At 46.3% G+C, this 25,472-nt stretch overlaps 1 long non-coding RNA gene across 3 annotated transcripts in view; it reads right to left on the reverse strand.

Annotated features, from left to right (window-relative positions):
* Positions 1 to 2,874: 2,874 nt before the first annotated feature.
* The window catches only part of LOC310698644, a 32,446-nt gene continuing 9,848 nt past the window's right edge, over positions 2,875 to 25,472 (reverse strand). Inside the window, exons 2-5 of one of the 3 annotated variants that reach the window (XR_014521650.1) lie at positions 13,612 to 13,755; positions 10,441 to 10,522; positions 7,441 to 7,554; positions 2,875 to 4,262 (exon numbers count right to left, since the gene is read on the reverse strand). This is a non-coding gene — a long non-coding RNA (uncharacterized lncRNA). Of the gene's footprint in view, positions 4,263 to 5,543; positions 6,936 to 7,374; positions 7,555 to 10,440; positions 10,523 to 13,611; positions 13,756 to 25,472 lie in introns of those variants that run through there. The other 2 variants (XR_014521652.1, XR_014521651.1) reach the window with 2 other exon arrangements.

A 25,472-nucleotide genomic window follows, 5' to 3' on the forward strand; every position in this document is an offset into this window, starting at 1 on the left:
GGTGGCCGGCGGCCTATCTGGGGGGTTTTGGAGCGTATTTCGGCGGAGCGATTGTGGAGGAGGGGGCTTCTTGCCGGATTCTTCAGCTGGGCCGGAGATCCGCTGCTGTGGGGTCCCTGGGCCGAGTTGTGAGCACGGCCTGCTGAAGGGAGATCCAGCCAATTGCGCGACGGGGACGTCCGGGGCTCTCCGGCTAGGGCGCGTGGCTGGCTGGCTGGCTGGCTGGCGAGGGAGCAGGTGGGGAGGAGGCGGGGGTGCATCCCTTTCCTTTAAGGCTTCCGCCCTAACCCAGCATGGAATTCAAGGCGATTTACTGCCAAGTAGACATGGGGCTGCTGCCCAAAAAGTTTTACTTGGAGCAGGCACAGTGAAATTAATGCACTTAAGCCAGTAGCGTCTACTCCGAGGAGGACTAGCCTTGGAGAGGCGTGAGAACGCAACTTCGGCAGCGGGCCACTTTAGGGCTGCAGCCGTTCTGTGCGTCGGTGGAGACGCGTCCCCGAAGGCACTCTGCCTATGCCTAGAGGCCGCGCCTCTGCCCACGCCACGCAAGCCTGGGAAAAGAAACGAGAGGGTGTCCGGCCGACTTTCACTACCCTCCGTGGCGGCCAGGAGCAACGGGACGGGCCAGCGCGCCGGGGTGCAAAAGCGAAAGGGAGGGAGAGCAACCGGGCTGCGGGCCGGGGCCTAAGGCCAGGGAGGCGCCGCCCCAAGCAGGGCGGCTAGCGGGGAGCCCCGACACCCGCCCACCGCCCCCAGATCAGGATCGGTCCCCCTCCGCCTGCAAACGGGGCTCACATGGTGACGTTGGGGCTGGTGGTGGCGCAGCAGCGGCTCTCTCCGAAGAACTTCTGCTGCTCCGCGGGCTGTTGCTGTTGCCGCTTCGGGCTGCAACTTTTGCAGGCACGGCCGCTGGGTGGGGCCCTGGGAAGCTCCGCCCCGCCGGCCGGGGAAAGCCCCCAGCCCCAGGAGCCGGAGGCGGAGGAAGGGACGGCGGCGGCGCTCTGTTGGAGGGGCACCCGAGATTATTGGGGGGCAGAGCCCCCCAAACAAATTTTTCAGGGGGCTTGGGCCCCCTCAGGCCCCATGGAGTCGGCGCCTATGCCCCTGCAAGCAGGAGTCACCCATCCTATTTCAATGCCTGAGGTGAAATGGGAAGGCATATCCCCCAAGTGTCCTCATTTTCCAGGGACAGTCCTGGAATTATAAAAGCCATCCTGGCTTCTGATTCGATCCCAGAATGTTCCTATTTCCCCTGCCAGTGCTGCCGCCACTGAGCTCAGAGAGGAGGATGAGCCTGGGCTTGTCCTGAGCAGTGGTGATGATGGCTGCGAGCGAGCAACCCACGGCCTCTCCATGCCCACTGCTGGCAGTCTCCTCCCTTGGGAAGCTCCTTGTGGTTGCTGGAGAGCAGGCAAGGAGGAGAGGCTGGCAATGCAGAGGCCAGCTCTGTGTGACATGCCGGCTCAGAGGGGCAGGCAGAGGGCTGGGTGGGAAGAAAGGAGGAGCAGAGCACAGCGCAAACAATCTTGATTTTTTTTAAAAAAATAAAAAATAAAAAAATGCTTCAGGTGTCCATGTCTAATTTTGCCCCTTTCTATTTATTCATTGGGGTCTATTCCTTTTTATGTAAATCTACTAAATCTACTAAAGAAGGGTGTGTGTCCTGTTAATGTACTGGAGGTGGCACTTGTCCTACTGGTAGGAAATGATCGAGGGGGAGGGCAGAAATGGGGGGTTGGGAAAGGTCAGTTGGAGGGTATAGGAAGGTTCTGCACTGCTGCTGCCCCCAACTGCCCCTGCCCCCCATTGTAGTCTTGCTTACTGAGACTGTATGACTAAGGCTTTTAGGTTCTCACAAGAGGTCTGTGAGATGTTGCCAGAACCCAGAAGCCTCAGCTGCTCCTCCTTGCTTCTCTGGTGCCAGTGGCAGAGGGCAAGCAGGACACCCCACCCCACCCCCACACCATGGGAGAAGTGAGGAAAAGCAGCAGCAGCAGCAGTGAGATCTTGTGAAAGTTCCATGTGATCTTGTTTCTGTGGGATTCTGCTGCCCAACGCAGATGCTTCAGTCCACCTTCAGGTGGACTGAAAGGGAAGGCAGCCCTCACACTGAAAAAGACTCCCTGCTGTGGCTGTATATGTTGATTTTATTTGAATCTGGGAGGAAGCTATGATAAAGGGGGTTTCTTTAACTGGGCATGTTGGAATTTGAACTTGGGATGTCCTACATGCAAGGCCCAAAATGGGACTACTGAGATTCCGTGCTTGTCAGTAGATCCAGTGATTACTGGGAAGTTTGCCCAATATAATTGGGCCTATTCTGGTTAGAAAGGCTATGTTCCTTGTCACAAATGTCCTGGCCATTCATAGCAAAAGAACATGTATCAGGGCCCTGCCAGATGATCATACAGGGGGAGCCTCTATCTAAGATGTTACATGAAACTCTATGGGAAATAAATTGTGAGCAAGCCTACACCTTAGGGGGAAAGACACTGTGTTCTTAAAGTGTTCTTGGAGGGTTTGACACACAAAGTTGCCTCAGGTTAAGTGCCTCGTGTACTCTCTTTGGGCGGGGGGGGGGTCACAAGAAAGAAAAGCTTTTACAGGGATATTTTTAGAGAGATACAGAATGGTGAGAGATTCTGGCATAGGAGCCAACTCCTAGAGGCCAAAGTCCCTTCACCCCCCCTAAAATATTTGAGGGGGACCCCCCCAAGTTAATGGGCATTGCCATGCAAATGGTGGGGGGGGCACTGCATCATGTGATCGATTATGCAGGGTGGGGCTTACTTGCCCACCACCCAATATTTTACTCAAGTTGGTGTTGCAAAACAGCAGTGTCTGGGCTGAAGGAAAACTCCACGCAGCAAATGAAGAACAACAAAAGGTTTATTGCCTGGCTAGCCAGCAAGCTGACTTAGAGGAATCAGTTTCCAAAGTCCGAGCCCCCTAATAAAGGGACCGGCTCCTTCATATATACATTTCTGTTATCTCTTAAGGCACTACATATGCATAAACTGCAGCAAAATCCTTCCAATCCTAGGCTACATCGCCCTATTAGCATACCATTTATGGTCTTTCCTTAATTGCATATACATTAAGCAATCACACAAAGAACTCTCTCTAAGCAGCACCTGGCTGCACTTTGCATGTGATCCCTTTGCATTCCTTTTCTTATATGGGTTTACCTAAGGGAGTTTAGGACATGGAGCAAGGCACATCTCCCTTTCTTATGCAGACACTCTGGAATGTGTTTTTGCAAGACAAAGATAACAGCCCATGGTACGAGATTAGTATAGCCTGGCTTGAAGGTCTCTATATGCAACATTGGTACCCCTGGATTCTGGCCAGACAAAAGGAAGTCTGTCACATGGGAAATGGAGCAAGCTTTGTTTTCTGCTGCTCCAAGGGCCCCAGCCAACAGATTCAAGTGACAATAAAGGAGATTCCAACTAAACATTAGGAATAACTTATTGATGATAAGAGCTGTTCAACAGTGGAACACACTCCCTCAGGTAGTGGTGGACTTTCCTTCATGGCCATCTGCCAGAGATTCTTTACCTGCATTACAGGGGTTAGACTAGATGATCCTTGGCGTCCTTTCCAACTCTACAGTTCTATGATTCTATAAGTGCTTCTTCACATAGCACACTTAAACTATGGAATTTGTTCTCCCAAGAGGTAGTGATGGCCACCAACTTGGATGGAATTAAACAAATCTATGGCAGTTAAGGCTATCAATGGACACTAGCAGTGGTGACTATGCTCTACCTCCACTGTTGGAGGCAAGTTACTCTCTGAATACCAGTTTCCAGGAAGCATGAAAGGGGAGTGTGCTGTTGCGCTCTGGTCCTACTTGTTGGCTTCCCTTTTGGGCATCTGGTTAGCCACTATGAGAGGCGGATGTTGGACTAGGTGAGTCTTTTTCCTAATTCAGCATGGCTCTTCTTATGTTCTTAGTCTTAGTAAGGGCAAAACGGTATGAAAAGAAGCAGGGAAGAGAGAGCAAGGGAATGTGAGGTATAAGCTCTATTCAGTCATTCCATTAATGTCTTAAATGACTTAGCTATCAGTCTCAGTTTCCTCTTATCCACACTAAACATACACAATGCCCTCAACCATTCCTCATAAGACTTAGTTTCCAGGCCGTTGGTCATCTTGCTTGCCCTTCTCTACACACGTTCTAGCCTGTCAACATCCTTCTCTAATCATGACACTCAGAACTGGACACAGTATTTCAGGTGTGCTCCAGATGTGTTCTGACCAAGGAAGAATAGAGCGGGACTATTACTTCCCTTGATTGGTACACTATACTTCTGTTGATAAAGCCTAGAATAGCATTCTTTTTTTGCTGCTGCATCACACTGTTGACTCATGATAAACTTGTGTTCTTCTAAGACCCCAAGATCCTTTTCAGGTGGTCCTCCATCTTATAATGGTGCAGCTGGTTTGTCCTGTCTAAGTTCAGAACCATACCTTTGTCGCTGCTGACATTTATTTTGTTAATTTTGGCCCAATTCTCACATCCGTTAAGGTCATATTGAATCCTGATTCTGACTTCTGTGGCATTAGCTACCTCTCCCAGTTTGGTGTCACCTGCAAATTTGATGAGCATCCCCTCAATTCCTTCATCCAAGTCATTTATGGAGATGTTGAACAATGGGCCTAGGACAGAACCCTGCAGCACCTCACATCTAATTTTTTTTGAGGATGATGAGGAACCATTAATGAGTACCATAATCCTTGGGTTTGGTCAGCCAACCAGCCACAAATTCACCTAAGTTACCTTGTTCAACCCACATTTTACCAGCCTCCTTGCAAGAATATCATGGCAGATGAAAGCTCATACCAATAACAAACTTAGTTGGTCTCTAAGGTGCTACTGGAAGGAATTATTTTATTTTGTCAAAACTCTTACTGTAATCCACCAAACTTGTAATGCCATCAAAAAAAAGAAATGAGATTTGTTTGACATGACTTGTTTTTAAGAAACCTGTTTTGGGTCTTAGTAATCACATCATTATTTTCTAACTGCTCACAGACCAACTGTTGAATTATTTGCTCTACAACCTTTCCTGGTATCGATGTCAAGTTTACCAGTCGGTAGTTACCTGGGTCCTCTCCCCCCCCCCCTTTTTTTTTGAAGATTGGAGCAACATTTGCCTGCCTCTAGTCTGCAGGGACTTCACTTGTTCTCCAATAATTCTCAAAGATCATCAGTGCCAAGTGATGGAGAGAAGGACCCATTAAGATCTGGTCTATCTCAGTTTTCAGAGATAATGGGACTAACTCCATCCCATGCAAATCTGAGGCAGGTTTTTTATGAAAAATTCTAAGACATCCATCCCCACCCCACCCCCATTAAAGTTTTTCCTTCTAAACTGCTAATATCACACCTGGAGCAGGGGGAGGGACAGCGGCAGCCATTCTTTCCCCATACAATTCCCTCTGAGAACACAACCTAGTTCCTCCTAGGGGCCTTGCCTTACACGCATTCAATGCACATGACAGCAAGGAGCCCTGTGCACTAGCCTCTCAGATTGTGGGCAGCTGTATACCCTATTTTAGAAATGAAATAGGAGGGGTGCTATGGATATAGCACATAACCTACAAGGCCACCTTGTAAAATAACCCACTAGACTGGGGATTCTAAAGTGGACCGTTGTTTTGTTTCAGGTCATGATCCATTGGGACTGAACAGGGTAGGCATAAGAATCTAAGAGCTTGCTGGATCAAGCCAATGGCCCATCTAGTCCAACATCCTGTTCTCACAGTGGTGCACCTGCAAACAGGATTTGAGCACAAGAGCACTCTCCCCTCCTGTTGGTTCCAACAGCTGGCATTCAGAAGCATCACTGCCTCTGACTTTGGAGGCAGAGCATAGTCATCATTGCTAGTAGCCGTCAATAGCCCTCTCCTCCATGCTTTTGTCTAATCCTCTTCTAAAGTCATTGGGGTTGGTGGCCATCTGTGCCTCATGTGAGGCATTCCATAGTTTAACGATGAGCTGCATGAAGATATCCTTTCTTTTATCTATCTTGAATCTTCCAGCACTCAGCTTTGTTGGATGTCCACAAGTTCAAATATTGTGAGAGGGGTATGGCACATGGACACCAATTTTACAATGGCAATGCCCATCAATTTTTTGGGGGGGGGACCGTCCCCTCAAATATTTTATTTGGGGTCTGAATACCCCCTGGTCCCCTAGGAGTTTGCTCCTATGCTAGTGGGATAGCTCCAGATGGTGCTTTGAAGTAAGCCATCCATGAAACTAGCACTCTAAAAATGGATCCTTCTAGGGAGGAACCCTTATGAGCTCATCCACCTTTTCATTGGATTGGCTGGGTTGGATGGAATTTATCAATAAAAGCAGGAATGAGATGACTCATTGTTATCTCCCTGGCAATGAGGTAATACACCTAAAAGAGGATGTGACTCTCATTTGAAAAACGTATTTCCCCCTCCTCTTTGAATTCATTTCCCTGATGCAATGTGGCACAAAGAAATTAGAGTCATTGTATTAAGATTAAAATGGGTATCTGTGTCAAGGCAATTTAATTCCGCCCAGAGACAGCAATTCAGAAAATAACCCTCTCACACTGGAACTTTCTTCCCTGGAAGCTCAGAGGGCTTCATCCCACTTGCATATCAGCACTACACCAATTGTAACCAAATTGTGTGTTTTTTTTAATTATACAAGAGGCTATAAATTGTAGCTTTGAAGACACAGGGATGGATAGTCATAGATCATTTCCTAATGAGTCGCAAAATGTTATTGGGATAAGGGAAGGAGCAAGGAGGCAAGATATCAAATGAGCTGTCATTTGAGTGGTGGAGTTTGTCAGAAACTTCTGCTGCTCATTGCCTCTTGTGAACAGCATCAGTGCAGCTTCTTCCAGGTTGTCTCCACCAATCGTGCCTGTTGACTTCTCCTGTGCCACAAGAAGGTTGCCAAATCAGAAAAAAAGATACATTAACGAATGAACTGTGCCCTGAGGACTGAAAGACAGCATTTACTTTTGCAGCCAGAGGACTAAGGCTGCAGCAGACAGATAGGAGGGAAACAGGGCAACTCTATCAGTTCTGCTCTAACCGGCAACATTTGCATTACCTCGTTTCCTCGGTTTCTGCATGAACATATCCCCTCCTCCCTCACAATCCCCATTCCTTGTATAACTGACAGTTAAGTCCAGTCGTGTACAATTCTGGGGTTGCGGCACTCATCTCGCTCTACTGGCCGAGGGAGCCTGCATTTGTCCGCAGACAGCTTCCGGGTCATGTGGCCAGCATGACTAAGCCACTTCTGGTGAACCAGAGAAGCGCACGGAAACGCCGTTTACCTTTCCGCCAGAGCAGTACCTATTGATCTACTTGCATTTTGACGTGCTTTTGAACTGCTAGGTGGACAGGAGCTGGGACTGAGCAACGGGAGCTCACCCTGTCGCGGTTATTCGTGTATTTCCTTGTGTATTGTCCCTTTTAAACTGTGAGCCTGAGCGCAGGGACTGTCTTTTCACTGATCCTTGGCAGCTGATCTAGGAGTCTTTTCAGCTGAAGAGGAGAGTTGAAAAAAAAAAAGTTCTTAATAAGAAAACATATTATTTCTTGCCATGTATCATTTTACCATTAACTTGAAAAAGAACACATGCATTTCAATACTATATAAAGACCCTTTCCTTGAAATAAGGAAAAGGTGGAAAGCCTAGTCCCAATGTGATTACATATGCATTACTGGCCCTACATGTCTAATTAACACAGTAATGCAAGTGGATTTCTTTAAAATGTTGGATCAGTGTTGGATATGCCTGACAAAATTCAAACCATGCATTCATCAGCCATCCAGACATTGTTGGGAGGCAAAGTAATACAAGTGAAGCAATTGTTTTTATGCTTGTAGTAGAATGTGCAAGCCTATTAGAGGGACGTGATGTGAGATGTGAAAGGATGGGTCAAGAGTTCCAGTAGCACTTTTTATTAGGATTTGTTCGAAAGGTGATGTTGCATTTGAAGATGAAGAAGGTAATGGGTGGTTATTGATTTCTGCACACACAAATCAACACAAAAATGAAAGGGTAAAAGATTTCCCAAACTGTGTAAAAGCAAAGAACACTAGAATTTATGGACATCCAATAAGCTGGATGCTGGAGAATTCAGGATAGACAAAAGGAAGAACTTCATGCATGATATTGTTAAACTGTGGAACTCACTCCCACAGGAGGCAGGGATGGTCGCCAGCTTGGAGAGCTTTGAAAGAGGATTGGACAAATTCATGGAGGATAAGGCTATCAGCAGCTACTAGCCATTGGCGGCTGTGTTCTGCCTCCCTCCACAGTCAGAGATACCATGGGGGTGAGGGGGAGTGCTCTTGTGCTTGAGTCCTGTTTCTTGGTTGACTACAGGCATCTGGTTGGCCATTGTGAGAACAGGATGCTGCACTATGCTTCTCATGTTCTTAGGATCTTAAGAAGGTAGGAAGGCATCATGGGTCAGTGGTAGGGCACAGGCTTTGCTTGCCAGAAAAAGACAATTCCCAGATTCAGCCATCAGCATCTCCGGTTAAAGCAGAGGAAGACTCCTGTCTGAAACCCTGGGGAGCCAATGCCAGTCGGTGTTGGCAACAGCTGGGTAGGTGGTCTGACTCAGATTAAGATAGCTTCCTCAGTTAATTTTCTCAGGCATTTGTTTTTGTTTTCTTTTAATAATTTTTATTAACAGGCCAATCACATCACATTATCATATCACATTAATTCCAAATTATACAGCCAAATTTTAAATTTTGTTGGGGGTGCCCATACATCAAGCTCCGCTCGAGTCCAAAACAGCATCACTTATCTTACTGCTTTCATTAGACAGTTCTGTCCAGTTTGATCCGGATAGTCCTTTATTACTTCCTTTCTCTTCTTGTTGTTATCATAAATTCCTTTCTTTGCGATCGCTGATGATTTTCACAAGCAGGTTAAAAGCTGGCATTCTATGTGGATTTTGTACTCTTCCAAAAATCATATCGATCCGGGACAGCCTCTGTACAATGCTTCCATACACAAGATTAGTCTCCGATCTGTCCTTTATTTTTCGAATAAATCAAATGAGTCTGGGGGCTCTGTCAGGTCAAACTTGCATTCCAACATTCCTTCTCTTTCAAACAGTCCTGATTCTCCTCCCCCAGTCCTTCTTCCTCCGACAAGCCTGTCTTAGCGAGACGCCATATTTTAACTGCGTCATAAGAATTTTCCACTTTTCTCACTATTCTCCAGTCTTCTTTCCTGTTTTAATCCATCCCACATAGTTCTTAAAATCCTGCCTGTGATTCATAAAAATGCAACGATCTTGTTTCTATCTGGGGTGAAGGGTTATTTATGTCACATCATGCTGAAAAAAAAAGAGTTTTTTCCTCCACCCCCCCTTCATTCCAAACATAGTCTCCTTATGGTAATTCATCAGAAGATTTACTTATCCGTCCGTCACTCCTGGTCGCAGAGATCCATTAATCAGCAGTCTTATCTTCGAGCTTTACTTGATGTATGTGCTTTCAGCTTCATTTCCAATGTTTCCAATTATAATTCCAAGCTGAAGCAACCAGCACACGCTGATTGGAATCGGCGTCAGGAAGATCTGACTTCACCGAGGGCCTTGTGCCAAGTGTTCGGCACCCCCATCACTCGTATCAGGGGGTGCATTGTGAACACTGCTGGCAGGGCAGAAGCCCCCCGCATCCTGGGGAGGCTTAGGAAGGCTGCATACTTCCCATAGCAGCCCCTTAGTACCTCGTATGGGTCAGAGAGATGTTATTCTCAGCCATCTTCCAACGTGCCACCTGGTGGCCCCCCTTCTCAGGCATTTGTTGATGATTTAAAGCAGAGGTGAGGAACCTCAACCCTTTGCCAGCCCTGCTCCGTGCTCCCCTCAAGTGCTTTTGCCTGCCTGGAATATATGTCTCCTTGAACTGTGATAATGCTTGTTGATTGCCAGGATTGAGAGATGTTTGTGCATGTTGGTGGGTGCTGCATGAACGGCTTTTTTTTGGCTTTTGCATGAACACATTCTGGAATGCAGCCCACTGTACAAAAGATGAGAGTCTCATCCAGTTCCCCAATTTTTACCTCTGGCACCACCCACCACCAGAATGCATCTCTTGGAAGGTTGCCCAGCGCCAAGGGCTACCTAAAAATATCCCAGGATTCTCTTTTGGTCCACAGAACAACAGTTTCTCCAAAAAAATAATAATGCAAAATCCAACCAGCTCAAGCCATGTGGGTTTATTAACGAGTGACAGAGTTAGTGAAGGCTACAGCAAACCACATGTTTAAACTACTCAAAAAGCCACATAATAGAGACAAACATAAACAAACCTATATGCTAACTCTCTTCCTACATTTACTAGGGCACTGCTATTGCAACATCTAATAATGTAGACCGCAACACCAAAGATCAATCCACCTGCTTATCTTCCAGTGTGATGTATTCTGTCACCTGCCAGCAAATCCCTTTGCCATTCTGCATAGGACTAGAAGATCAGTTCCTATACAAAGGAAGAAATGGGCACAGAATTGGCATCAGAAACAAGCCAGCAGGAAAACATTTCATTCCCTCAGAATGCTCTATGGTGGACATCTTTGGTGGCACTTGAAGCATCTGAGAACTGGGAGGGAGGCATGGACTATCTTCATTTCCCCCAGCACTTCCTGCATCTGCCACCAGGGCTGGGGCTATGAGAGACAGGAGCAATGGCCACCACCCAGGGAGGAACTCCTGGCTGGTCTAGCTTCTTCGTCACTCAATGGACTCATGTCCCAGTAGACTCAGTAGCAGAATGGCATTTGCTGGAACATCAGAGAACAAACGGTGGGAGCCTCACATATATATTTGCCCTGGTGCAGTGGCTATTTGCATCACTGTCTGTTTTATTGTGTTTCAAATATATTATAAAGGTAAATAGTACCTCGGGTTAAGAACTTTGCTTCAGGATGAGAGCAGAAATCGGGCGGCGGCGGCACGGCAGCAGTGGGAGGCCCCATTAGCTAAAGTGGTGTCTCAGGTTAAGAACAGTTTCAGGTTAAGAACAGACCTCCGGAACGAATTAAGTATGTAACCAGAGGTACCACTGTATATACTTGCCAATGAGAATTATACCGTATGCATCTAATTCTAGTCCATGGAGGCATATGCCATGATAAATGTGTTAGTCTTTAAGGTTCCACAGGACATTTTGTTGCTTAACCTCAAATAGTGTTTTGAGTCAGTGGCGGGGGGGGGGAGAGTAGGAAATGAATTGCTTATTGTTCTTTCCATACCTTCATACCAGCTTTCCCCCATCAATTCACAGCTGGGAAAAGACACAGTGCAGAACCTCTGATAAAAGCCAAACCATCTTTTAGTTGGCTTGTTCTTTTACTCATGTAAACCTTATAGGGCTGTTGCTACTCTGTGTGTGTGTTTTGCACAATTTAAACAATATTAATATGTATTGGCTCATATATCAGCTTTTCTGTTTTACTGAAGAAACTGTTGCCAACATGTGGTAAAATCTTCTATTGACTATATCACCCTAAACTTGGACCTCTCCCTTGGTAGGTCTCCTTTCCCACTTGGACACATGAAATCCTTCTTGTTTGGTTTTGCAAATACTGCAAAGGCATTAATGCCTATGGGGAACATGCAGGTTTCATTAGAAGAACAAATGAGGAAGCTTCTTCCCCAAATACATGCCACCCAAAATGTAACAGACTTCACAAAAGCAGCTGGTTTCCAAATAGGAGATGCACTAGAGTTTAAATCTAAGTCAAAGTGGCACCAGGTAATCTAGATGCCCTGCTTAACCCCACATGTGTGACAAAACCCAAATATAAGAAAAGACTCACATCTACTCCTCCAGACTTCAGCCTTATCCCTTCAGGAAGAGGAATCTGATCTCAAGGTTATGGGACTTCAGGAAATGAAGCACGGACAGAAGTGGTAGTGAAGGGTAACAGCATCAGAATCAGCAGCCACAAAATGCATCATCCAACCTCTTCTTTAGTTTCATTCCCTATGTCAGTAGTCAATTCAATTTGGGACCTCCTAAACAGTGGTGCCCTCCCCTGCTGCTACCTGGACCTTCATGATCTGAGGCTCTAAGCTAGGATTGCCTGATCAGGAGCATCCCAGACTCTGAGATTTCAGGATCCAAACCAGAATCAAGAATGTCATGGGAGACGGTCTTGGTGATGTCCCACTACTGAGCCATGGAGATGGAGGTTAATTGGGGGAGGGGATGAGGATCAGAGGAAGGCAGATCCCCAGAGAGCCATAATTTGCAGCTGGCTCCTATTAGGCTAAAGCTTGCATGCTGCACACATAAGTCTTCTTAAAAATAAAAAATAAAAAAATTAAGCCACTCTCACCCACCTGCAGATTCAGGCAAACCTGGAGGGGGCCAGGTAAACCTGGATACTTCAGGTCAGCTATGGAGAGCTCCAGACCTCCAGAGCTAACCCTGCTCTAAGCCATAGCTTACTTAGCTTGCTTGTCTGGCTGTCAGCAGCTGGAAGGCTGCCGGCCTAGATAAACAGCACACAGTGGTGGTAATTACAAGAATGGAACAAAGTTCAAACTAAAGAATGCAATATTAAGATATAATAAAACAGGCAGGAGAAGTTATTATGTAAAGAACCAGAAGAGGAAGTTGAGGGAAATCGATGGTATATCATGCCCATAAAAATGGCAAAAATGTATAGAACAGGCTCCAATAAATGTTGGAAGTGTAAAGAGAAGGAAGGCATGTTTTATCACATGTGGTGGAATTGCAACATAATCTTTTTAAAAAATTGGGGGACTTCCGGTCTGCTGTGGATCGGAAATGGTGGAGCAGCTCATGTCGTCTGATTAAAGGGAGACCGTTCTGAGGCTGTTTGGGCATTAGGGGAGAGTGCCAGGGCTAGGCACCCCCCTAGAGAACCCCATGGATGAAGTGGAGCATTGAGAGGACCAGTGGAGCGATTATACTCCCGCAACCTCCTGTGAACCCGCTGCTGCCACGAGGTGAGTGGAGCGGGGGAGGAAAAGCAGTTGAGATTGCTCACGGCTTCACCACAACCCTACAGTCAAAGCCACAAGTTGTCACCGAAAGCAGTAGATTTTCCAGCAAGGTCTTTGGATCTAAATCTTATTTAAGGAGAAAATTGGAAGCTTTTAAAATAAAAAGTTGATTTGGCGAAAACGGAAACAAAACAGGAAGTCAACTTCCGTTTTCTGGCTCACAGGCAATTGCAACGGCGGGAAGGTAAACAGTGTTTCCATGCACTGCTCTGGTTTGCCAGAAGCAGCTTAGTCATGCTGGCCACATGACCCGGAAGCTGTCCCTTGGCCTATAGAGCAAGATGAGAGTGCAACCCCAGAGTTGTCTGTGACTGGACCTAACGGTCAGGGGTACCTTTACCTTTAATCTTCATGAACCAAAGAAATCCCACCCTGAACGATAAATAGTCCAAATTTTCCCCAGGAAACTTGGGGGGAGGGCCAACTAGAGACTTAGACATTTGCAAGTCCTGTTCTTGAGCTAACTGCTTGTTCTGCTCCCCAAAAGCTCCTGCTAGATGATCGAGCTGTGATTTAAGTTTCAAATATTGTTACCATATAGGGGTCAGCTTCAGTGCCCGTCACCCCTGCCCCCCTCAGCGCGCCTCCAGCTGCTCCTTGCTCTTCGGACATCCCGACTCTTTCCTGGCCATCTGATGTGGAGAGTGGAGATGCTTCAAGCTGGCAGGAGCTGGCAGGCTATTGGCATAGATAAACAGCACACAGTGGTGGTAATTACAATAAGATTTATTGTATATAGTCATTAGCCTCAGAGCCACACACACTAGCAACTATCCATCGCAATTCAATTGAAGCATCTGAGCCATCATCGCATCTCCGAGAGGAAACAGGAAAGTGTCCACCCCTCCTCCTTTTTGATTGATGCCTCTCTTTGACCTTTGTTCTTCTGCAAACTCTTAGACTTTCAGGGTCAGCTCCCACCCCTTCTTCTGCTGAAGATTCTCCCCTCCCCTGAGAGGTGACTAATGGCCGCTCGCCAGAGGGTTGGCCTGCATCCAGCCCAATCTCACTGTATTCATAAGGTACATTCCCGCCTCCTTCTGGAAAGGGGGACTCTAACCCACTGCTTTTGGCTGGCTGAGAGAAAGGCACGTCTCTATCTCCCCCTTCTGACTGCCTGCCTTCCCCCCTGCTTGGACTGTTCCTCTGGACTGTGGGAAGCTATGTCCATGACACTGGCCCTGAGTAAGTCCCCTAATTATGTTGACCACCAGCACTGGGCCTGCTATGAAAACAGGCCTTGCTCAGTTGTCCTTTTGCAAATGCCAGTGTCATCTTGAAATAATGTCTCATTGGAGCAGTTATGGTTCTTTCCAGAAAGAAGAGAGGAGAAAGAATATAATTAGGCTTGGTTGGCAGCACAAAAATGCACAAATAAATATGTATCATGCGACCAAGTCACCAGGAGGGGCACATTCTGCTGTAATTATGCAAATAAATCCACAGGGTACTCTCTGGGATCAACCGCCTTGTACATTTGTATTAATCAGAGGCAATGTAACTGACAAGGGAATCTATTGCACTGCTTTCCTGGCAAGAGGCACATCTAATGGCAGAGGAGTCTGCACCACAGTCTGCTACAGAAGGCAGAGGGCTGCCTGCCTTATCTCAACAAGTCCTTTAGGTATCTGGGGGAGGCCACCAAACCCGCTACAGCTCTGAATAAATAACACTTTCTCCACTTCAAAGTTCACCAGTTCAACCCTCCACAATGCACACATACAAATGTTGATTGTCCCCTGGAATTTGCACTGTTTTTCATATCCTCCTTCTCTGTATAGGATGCTGAGGCATCTGTTTAATGTAAAGATGTTTGCATATCCTCAGATGAACTTTTCTGACACTTCAGCAAGAACAGCTGGATTTGGGGGCAAATAACACAGCCCTGGATTTTGTATTCAAGGCCCCGAGCTGCCTGATTTGTCCCCAGGTTGAAGCCTCTACTTTATCAAGCAGCAGATGAAAAAAGGCAGTTGGTTTCTGGTGTTTCTCTGATATATTTCCCCTTCTTTCTCTCTCTCTTTTTTTTTTAAAGAACAAAACAAAATAGATTTTCTAACAATTTAAGAAAGATGAGAAATGTTTTGTTTGGAATGGGGCAAGATCTGTTTTTACCATAAGAACAGTGGTATTCAATCTGACCCATAATCTGTCTTGCCCAGTGAACAACGGATTGGGTGCCAGGATCATATCAGTGACTATAACAGTCAGTTCTGATAATTTCACGTCACACTGGAGTGTGACCAAGACACATTGATTGAGGAACCAGCTTGTGGGGGAAAGAAGGCAATCCTCCAGGGTGCTAATGCCTCCCCTAAGCCCTCTACCCCCCACCCATCTCCTGCCCAATGAGGCCCTAGTTGCCATAGTGGGTGAATAAGACTAACTTCACATCAGGTCTTTCTATTTCTTTGCCAGAAAAAGCAGCTTGTGAGGGCTTGTGGGGGGCAGGGAGCAGCTCTGATGGTGAGTAGGCTGCAGGCAGAATTTGAAACTTAATAGTTGAGAATGGGGTTTGGGAAGAGTATGAGAGCTCTCCAAACCTTCTCTTTACTGAATCTGGTAACTCAGACATCTACATCATAGGTGCCCTTGATGTGTTATTGGACTCCAACTCCTATCAGTCTCAGCCAGCATAACAAATAGTAATGATGGGAGCTGCAGCCCACCAAGAACACAGGTTTGGGGAATACGGTGATTAGCTTTTGGCTGTGTTGGAGGATTCAGGACAAACGAAAGGAAGTGCTTCTTAATACCATGCATAGTATGAGGCAATGATGGCCACCAACCTGGGTAGCTTTAAAAAAGGATTAGACAAATTCATGGAGGTAAAGGCTATCAGTGGTTGCCAGTCCATTTGCTTTGCCTCCACAGTTGGAGGTAATAATGTTTCTGATTACCAGTTGCTGGAAACCACAGTAGGGGAATGTTGTTGCACTTGGGTCCTGCTTCCAGGTTCCTCAAAGGCATCTGGTTTGCCACTGTGATAAAAGGATGCTGCCACTGGCTTGATCCAGCAAGACTTCTCTTTGGTTCATATGTTGTAATATACTAGGGAGTTTAAGTTGATTATCACACAGCGTGCCATTCACCCAGCCCTCAAGGTTTTCCAGGTACTAGGGACATCTTAACGTTCCTGTCTTCTCATTTCATGTGAAGCAGAGGCATAGGAAGGTGCCTTAACACTATGTCATGCTATCTGTCCAATCACCACAGATTCTCTACTCCAATTGTCAGCAGCTCTTCAATGGTTTCAGAGAGCTTTCCCCATCACCCTGCTACCTGTTCTTTTTTAAAAACAAAAAACCCTGGAAATGCCATGGATTCAATCTGGGTCTTCTTCACTGACACTGGCGGACCCCCCAGCCCCTGCACACACATTTAACCATATGAAAGCCCATAATAAAAAAGTGGGATGCGGGTGGTGCTGTGGGTTATACCACAGAGCCTAGGACTTGCCAATCAGAAGGTCGGCAGTTCGAATCCCCGTGATGGGGTGAGCTCCCGTCGCTTGGTCCCTGCTCCTGCCAACCTAGCAGTCTGAAAGCACGAAGTGCAAGTAAATAAATAGGTACCGCTCCAGCGGGAAGGTAAACGGCATTTCCGTGTGCTGCCCTTGTTTGCCACATGACTTGGAAGCTGTACGCTGGCTCCCTCGGCCAATAAAGCAAGATGAGCGTGCAACCCCAGAGTCGTCCGCGACTGGACCTAATGGTCAGGGGTCCCTTTACCTTTACCTTTAAGCCCATAATGTGGAGCCTCATTCCCACTTGCCTGCTCAGCACCCTTGTCAAAATCTATGTTTTCTCATGCCATGCATCCCTCCAGATGTTTGTGACAAGGGTACCATAGGCATCCTGTGCCAGACATGGGGAACCATTAGCAGTGGGGAGAAAATGGGAAGATGGGAGTGTGGATTTAAAAAGACTCATTTATCAGCTGACTGATAAATATGTGCGTACATTAGAATCACAGAACTGTAGAGTCAGAGTGAGCACCAATGGTCATCTAGTCTAGGCCCCAGCAAATGCAGGAAATCCACTGCTACAGCATCGGGGAAGGGCTATAGCTCAGTGGTAAAACACCTGCTTTGCATGCAGAAGGCCACAGGTTTAATCCCCAACACCTCCAGGCAGAGTTGGGAGAGACTCCCTGTCTGAACACCTAGAGAACTACTGCCAGTCACTATCCTGAATGTGTACTCTTACTGGCAGACAATGAAGAACAGGGGTGGGGAACCTCAACCCCAGGGGGCAAATGTGGTTCTTGTAGCCTCTCTGTCTGTCCTTTGAGGCTCTTCACATGCTACAGGTCCTCGCTAGCCACTCTTCTACCCAGCCCATGGCCCTTGGTGCTTCTGCTTTGCATCCACCTTGAGTGCTTTCTCCTGGCTGAAATGAGTCATTTAACTCTGATAATGCCTCTATTTCACCTGGGTTGAGGATGGAAAGGGGTGGGAGAATGTGTGTAGAAACTAATGCAAAGGTAACACTGACATTTGTTGCCCCCCCCACTTTCATCTCTGGCCCCACTGGTATGTGGCCTCGCAAAAGTTGCCCCAAAGGAAATGCGGCCCTTGGGATGAAAAATGTCCCATCCTCATCTACTCTAGAGGGAAATAGGGAAGACAGGGTATTGATCAGAGCTTCACTTTTACTGAAGTATCAGCAAATGCTTATCCAAATTCCATTCCAGCCAAAAAGGACCTTAACTGACTGCCAATGCAATTAAACAGAGAAGGGGGGAATAAAAGAATCAAAACTGCCTGTGGTCAGATTTCAAAATGGCTATGGTGTCCTGGATCCCACAACAGTGACTCTTACTTGAGATTAAGGCATATATCTTTATTGAGATAGAGTAGAATTACAAGCTCAGCAACAGTTAGCAAGTCTCAGCAGCCATTATGCTCAGGTTAGTGACTAGAAAGGCAAGACTAGGCAGGCCAGAAGTAGCACTTCCAGCTGATGGAATGCAAGATCAGGGCGAAGAATTCAGAGGTGTATGGAAGCAGTGGCATCCCAATGAGTTAACATGCCCACCTGCCAAGCATTTTGAGACTGTTAAGCATGCAAGTGCTCACTACATCACAGGGGAATGTGACAATTCACTGAGTCCTAGACAACCAGTCTGTGACCCACCCCCTTCTGACTCTCATTCACCCACTACTAGCAATTGGTTTAATTTTGTTTGATTGTTTGTTTGTTATATTTGTGTCCCACCTTTCCTCCAAGGAGTTCAAGGTGGCACACATAGTTCTCCTCTTCATTTTATCCTTACAACAAACCTGTGAGGTCACCCAGTCAGCTCCATGGTCAACTAAGGATTTGAACCCTGGTCTCCCAGGTCCTAGTCTACCACTCTAACCACTACAGCATACTGGTTGATTCCCTCCCCAGATTGTATTCCCATTAATCTCTAGCTGGGGTGGATTCTCCAACCAGAGTAGGCACATCCTGGGAGAGGGAAGTAACTGCCTCCTCCAGCCTCTGTTCCCTAGTCTCAACCCCCTCCAACACATGTCAGCCTTCTGTTCTCCATCCTTGTCCATCTCACCTTGCCAACGCTTGAGCCTGGCAATACCTCAGGGCTCTTGAAACTGGGCACAAAAATTCACCGAGAGACAAAAGAACGTAGGGTGGGTCTTTAAAAACAAAACAAAACCTCAGCCTTTAGGTGATGTGGGTTGATGGCTTGGATTTCCCATGCTTTTTGTTTGGCTGATTAATAGCCCCAGAAAGTGGCTTTCAAGGTCAGGTAAAGCAGGGAGGGAGGACATCAAAACCTTCTGCAAACACCTACAGTAAATGGCTGCTACAAAGAGAGAGATAGAAAACTTCCTGGTAATATAAACCTGTAGGATGGAGTCCTGCCTTCTGGAAGAGTGGTGATACCCTCCCAGGCTTCCCAGTATCCAAAACAGTTTGCCTCTGAATGCCAGCTGCTGTGAAACACAAATGAGGAAATTGCTGATGCAGCCAGGTCCTGCTTGTCAGTTTGCCATTGAGGCATCTGATTGGACACTGAGGGAACAGGATGCTGGACTAGATGGGCCTTTTGCCTGATCCATTAGAGCTCTTCTTATGAACTTAAGGAGATGATCTGCCCGTTATCCATGCCACAATAATGCCCACACTGCATTACTGCAATGCTCAGGTCCCCAGTGAAAATGGACGTTGCAAGAATCAGGTGGTAGCCACAGGTGATAGTTGACACCAAGCAAATTAGCCAAAATGCCTAGTTCTAAAGGTGATCTATGCTGGAAGTGCAAAGAAACAAGCAGCACATTTTATCATTCATGGTGGTCTTGTGGAATAATAAAAGAATTTTGGGAGATGCTGTATAATGAACTTAAGAAAATGTTTAGAAGAATGTTTACCCCAAACCCAGAAGCTTTCCTTCTGGGAATAATAACAACAGAACTCGCACGAAATCAAATTACTCTATGGATGTATGCGGCCACAGCTACCAGAATTCTGGTAGCTCAAAAGTGGAGAACAGATGAAGTACTGCCACATGAAGAACGGCACCTTAAATTATTAGAATATATAGAACTTGCCAGCATAACAAATAGATTCAGAAACAAAGACAACAAAAAATTAAAAGAGGGTTGGACATTTTATATAGATTATATGGAAAAACATTAGAACAAAAAAATAAGCATGACAGGCTGCCAAAAAATACTCAGCAGTAGAGGTTATATAAGGTAATGAAAAAAACTTAGTAGAGTAAGAAAATGCAGTTGAAAAGATAGCAGTTAGGAAACTAAGGAAAGAGTGGAAGGGGAGTCAAAAGTAAGGTTTATGAGAGTCAAACAAATCGGAGGAGTAAGTTATGTTACTACTAATATTCATTTATATATGTTGTCAGGGGTTTAGGAGCAGAGGCAAGGGCAAGGGATGAAACAGAGAGCGAAGGGGAGGAGGCAGAAGAAAAGATGAGTGATGACGACGACCCGAGATCTCCGAGTCTTTCCAGTGAATCAGAGGATTCACAGAAAGGAGCACCAGTGGCCAGGGCAAGGGGGGAGTCTAGGGGGGCACCCCAGGAAGATAGAGCCAGAGGGGACTCAGAGGAGAGCAGTTGGAAATCGGGACCAGCGTCACCGCCAGAGAGCAGGGAAGAGGAAAGGAGCCAGGGGGCAAGCGCTGGCAGCTCACCACAGGAGGGAGGGCACGAGTCAGGAGTGGCCACACCTCCATCGGGGAGCGAAGAAACGGTTAAGCGGAAAGTGGAAGGTTGGGCTCGCGCGCCAAGTTCAAATGCAGAGGAAGGTGGCGCAGTAAGCAGCCCGGAAAGGGAGCCAGGTCCTAAAGCCCGGCGCAAGGAGACAGGAGGGTCCGGGGGGTCAGCGTCAGAAGAATCCCGGAAGGAAGAGACCCCGGGGGGTAGAGGGACCCAGAGGAGGACAGTCAGGCGGAAAAGGTGGAGCCGGGCTAGGGTATTAAGTTGGTGCACACGGGGCGGAGACTCAGACGGAGCTTCGCCGATCTAGCTACTAGACGTAGAGTTGCGCGCAGCAGCGTGAGAATGGAAACTGTAACTCAATAAAGACTTTTACTTAATGATCGCTGGCTAGCGTGATCCTCTGTGAGCTAGGATCTTCAAGCAGCTCTGACATATGTCTTATATTTATGTTATTTTTTCTTAAAGGTAAAGGTACCCCTGACCATTAGGTTCAGTCGCGGATGACTCTGGGGTTGTGGCGCTCATCTCGCTCTATAGGCCAAGGGAGCTGACATTTGTCCACAGACAGTTTATCCAGGTCATGTGGCCAGCATGACTAAGCCGCTTCTGGAGAACCAGAGCGGTGCACGGAAACGTTTACCATCCCGCTGGAGCGGTACCTATTTATCTACTTGCACTTTGATGTGCTTTCGAACTGCTAGGTTGGCAGGAGCAGGGACCGAACAACGGGAGCTCACCCCGTTGTGGGAATTCGAACCGCCAACCTTCTGATCAGCAAGCCCTAGGCTCAGTGGTTTAGACCACAGCACCTCCTGTGTCCCTTATTTTTTCTTATTATCCTGTATATAATACAGTATGCTTTGATGATATGACAAAACAGAAAAGCAAATTAAAAATATATCCAAAAGAGAGAGAGAGAGAGAGAGAGAATAGGATGTTGGAGTAGATGGGATGCTGGTCTGATCCATAAGTGCCTATCTTATGATTTTATAGAATGAATCACTCTACCCCTGCTTCTCTATGGTTGAAGATCTATTTGCTTAGCATTTGTCGCCAAATGCTTCCCCTACCCCACAAGCACACACACGGCTGCATTCAGAGTCAAATGAAAGTGCCTGAGTATTGTTGCCATGACTTGGTCCTTTAGATGTTTTCATTGCTTGCCGCCACAAGATGGCATTGTGGATTTAAGGGAAAATAGCACAAGCAAGCAAGCAAGCAAGGAGGGAAGCAGACAAGGAAAAGCATAAGGAAGGGAAAGGAAAGGTAGAGGTGGTGGAGTTCTTCCCCTTGCATTAATGGCATACAAGAGTTGGTTACTTCAAACAACCTATCATACTTCAGTCATCATACATCCTTTTTGAGAACTGGTGGGTGGGAGGGGTGAAAATAGTTGTGTGAATATCCCAATGCATGTCCCAATGCATGTTCCAGCTGTTTATTATGGTCCTGTCAGTGGCAGCAGCAATGCTCCTGGCTGCCAATTTCCTGTAACCTACAAAGCTGCAGAATAAATACAAAACTTGCCTCCACCAAGACCTGGCTTCAGTTGTCATTCCATGACATCATTATGAAGCCAAATCAGAGTGAAGGCAATTTTTGACCCCACATTCTGGAGCCTTGTGGGTTGCAAAAGAAGAAAAGAAGTCCAGCAACAACTAGCAAGTTTGCTCTGCACTTTGCTTTTGTTAGAGCTCCCCCTAAAACAACTGACCCCAGCCAATAAAACTTGATCACTGTGTTCACAGGCTGTCAGTAGAGCCTGTCAGTCATGAGAAACTGGGATCCCTGGAGAATGCATGCTCCGAGCCAGATTCTCCAGCAGAACCAGCCCCTTTCAAACCTAGAGCCTCACAATCCCTGAAGCCTGCTTGATGAACAGGCATTACCATGAGTGCCAAATTGTGGGTTCCCAGAGCCATGCATGCCATGCAGCATGTATTGCCAGGCACTGAAACTGGAGCCACTTGGAGCACTTTAGATATGTGGCTCCTGCTATGTGGGTTTGAAATGTTACAGCACCATTTCCACTATGCAGAGACAGGGGAACCTTTTAGGATGGTCTGCCCTTGGAGGTTGATGAATCCGAGTGGTTTCCAAACAGCTCTGGGGTTTAATCCAGCCGATATAGCTGGTCAAAGCCCTGGACGATCTGTGGAACATCCAATGGTTCAGGCTGCAGACACAATTACCCCTGAACACCCTTACCCATTTCATAGAGCCCGTATATTTCCAAGCTTGGGGTAAAGAAGCAATCTAGGAGAAAGCTCGAATGCATGTCAGGAAAACTCCAGATGAATACAACCGAACCCTGGTAGTGTGTATTTTCAAGCTTACTCAGTGGCAGTGAAGACAGCAAAGAAGGCATACTTTGCTACCACCTCACTATGCCACCCAGCAGAGCTTTTCCAGGTAGTGTGGGGCCTTTTGCAGAGTGCCCCCCCCAAAAGTAGTGGAACCAATGGTCACTCACTGTGATTTGTTTGCCAAGCATTTTGAGGATGAAATCACTTGCATTCATTAAGACATTGATTCTGCTGTTATAGCAGGTCATTCTCATGGGGTGCCCAGAGCACTGTCTAGTCCTGTTGTATTGGATGAGTTTCAGTTGATGCAGCTCAAGGATGTGGACAAGGCACTTGGATTGATTTGGGTTACTACCTGTAATCTGGACCCTTGCCCCTCTTGGCTGATAAAATCCAGCAGAGAGGAGACAGCTGTCTGGGCCAGAGACATGGCCAATGCATCTTTACAAGAGGGGGTTGGTCTCTGCCTGTTCAAAGGAGGCAGTGACAAAACCATTCTATAGATTCCGAGAACTTAGGTAACCACAGGTCAGTTGCCAATACACACACACACACACACACACACAAATTCATGATTTTTAATTGAGATTTTCCCATAATACAGTAAAATTGCAGCTACAAAACAAAGGTGAAAAACGGAAGAATATAATAAAGGGACAATAGAAAAAGAGAGGAAAGAAATAGAAAGATAAAATAAAGAAAGGGAAGGAAAGATTAGTAAAAAATACCAAAGAGGAACTTCAAATTTTCCATCTTTACAGAAAAGAAGAAAATATGATTAGTTAAAACTTTCGGTCCATGGGAACATCCAACTTCACTTTCTGTTAAACAATATTTATTTTAAGTTAAAGTGTCTCAGAATAATTCATTTCCTTTTCCTACATAAAGTCCAAGGTAGGTTCCCTAATTGTTATTTATTAACCATTTTTCCCCTTTTAATTTTACCTCTATTAATTCCCAACACCATTATGCAATATATAATAATACTAAATTCTTCCATCCATGTCCATATTAAAGTCTCCTTAGTATTCCATTTTTTTCTCATTATATAGCTGCTCATTCATGTCCAGTTTCATATATTCAGTTCCATGACCTGCTGTATTCCATTTCCTGTTGTGCTTACAATAGTATCCTGATCTCCTCTACGACATTCCATTTTCATTTTTTCCCCAGTCTTTCTCCAGAGGTAATACCATAACTTTAATAGCAACATTCTCTGAATTTGCTCCAGATAAAGAAAACGATACTAGTATTCCTATCATCCATTTTAATCTTTCTTGTCCAAGCTTTCCACCTTGCTCTAGCTACTTTTAACAATTTTTTTCAGCAACAGAAGGTGGTACTCAGATTTTTCCCAGCAGATGGAGGAGGGGTCTCTTCCTTGTCCCAAATATGTTTTAAAGGTTTTTTTTTAAAAAAAAAAAAGGAAAAAAGAGGGTGTAATTCTTATTACCTGTTTTCAGGTGACTGCATGGCGTTTAAGTACCATATCATTCTCCTTGGCTTGCCAGTTTGTTATAATTCCTGTCCAAACCGTAAAGCATAGACAGCAGAAATATGGCTTTGATCCAAGCATCTTGAGGTATCTCCAGAGTGATTAATAGATCCAGACTATCTGTCTGGCTATTATCAGTCACCATGTAATTATCTTCAGTCAGCTGAAGCTACCAGTATGATCTCTGAACTGCCATGCATCTCTCCCGGAAGTTCCCACCAACTTCCCTTTTTTGAGCAAGGTTCTTGAGGAGGTGGTTGCTGACCTACATCCATTTCAACTGGGGTTTGGGCCTGGCTTTGGCACATAAACTGGTCCTAGTCACTTTATGTGATGACCTCAGTTGGGAAAGAGACAGGGTAATGTGTCCCTGTTAATTCTCCTTGCCTCCTCAGTGGTTTTCAGTACCATTGACCACTTTATTCTCTTGGAGAGGCTATCCAAGTTGGGGATGGGCGGCACTGCTTTGCAGTGGTTCAGGTCCTACTCGGATGGTCATCTGATGGCTGATGGTTGAGGAGGGTTGTTGTTGTGTGTGTGTTTTCCACCATGGGGCTTTCAATGTGGGGTCCCTCAGTGTTCAATTCTATCCCCTGTGTTGCTTAATATCTGTATGAAGCCACTGAGTAGAGACATCAAGAGTTTTGGAATATGCTGTCAGCAGTACGATGATGACACACAGTTCTCTTTCCCCTTAATATCTACAGGTGTGACAGTGGATGTGTTGGACTGGTGTCTTGCCTTGGTAATGGACTGGATGAGAGCCAATAAACTGTAGCTCAGTCCAGATAAGATAGAGGCATTGTTAGTGGGCGGTTCCCTAAACTGGATGCAGAGGTGTAGTGGGGAGGCATGGGGACTGTGGCCCTGGGTGCAATTTTGTAAGTGGACACAAACAGGCGCCCCCACAGCAGGCTCCTTCATTGGAGCCCGGCTCTGTGCAAGAAGGAACTGTGTCTTGGTTGCAGCACTTGTGCTTAGTACAGCTCTACCCCAGGTCAGGTGGCAGTTTCTCCGCCCCTCTCCTACCCCGAACTGTGGCATGCGCAGGGTGCCCCTGCCCCCCTTGGAGGCGTGACCCTGCCCCTGCCCCTGCCCCTGCCCCGGGGCAGCATAGGCATATGCTATGCCACTGACATGCACTTTGACATGCTTTTGAACTGCTAGGTTGGCAGAAGCTGGGACTGAGCAACGGGAGCTCACCCCGTCACGGGGATTTGAACCGCCGACCTTCTGATAGGCAAGTCCTAGACTTTGTGGTTTAACCTACAGTGCCACCTGTGTCCCATATATGTATATAGGTTTAATTCTATCAATTGTTCAATTGTTTTGTAATGATTGTTTTTTCTACACTTTTAGCTGTTCTTATTTTTATCTGTAAGCTGCCTTGAGTCACTGGCAGAGGAAGG

Source organism: Podarcis liolepis, assembly GCF_965112155.1.
Source record: "Podarcis liolepis genome assembly, chromosome: Z".
Classification (NCBI taxonomy): Eukaryota; Metazoa; Chordata; class Lepidosauria; order Squamata; family Lacertidae; genus Podarcis; species Podarcis liolepis.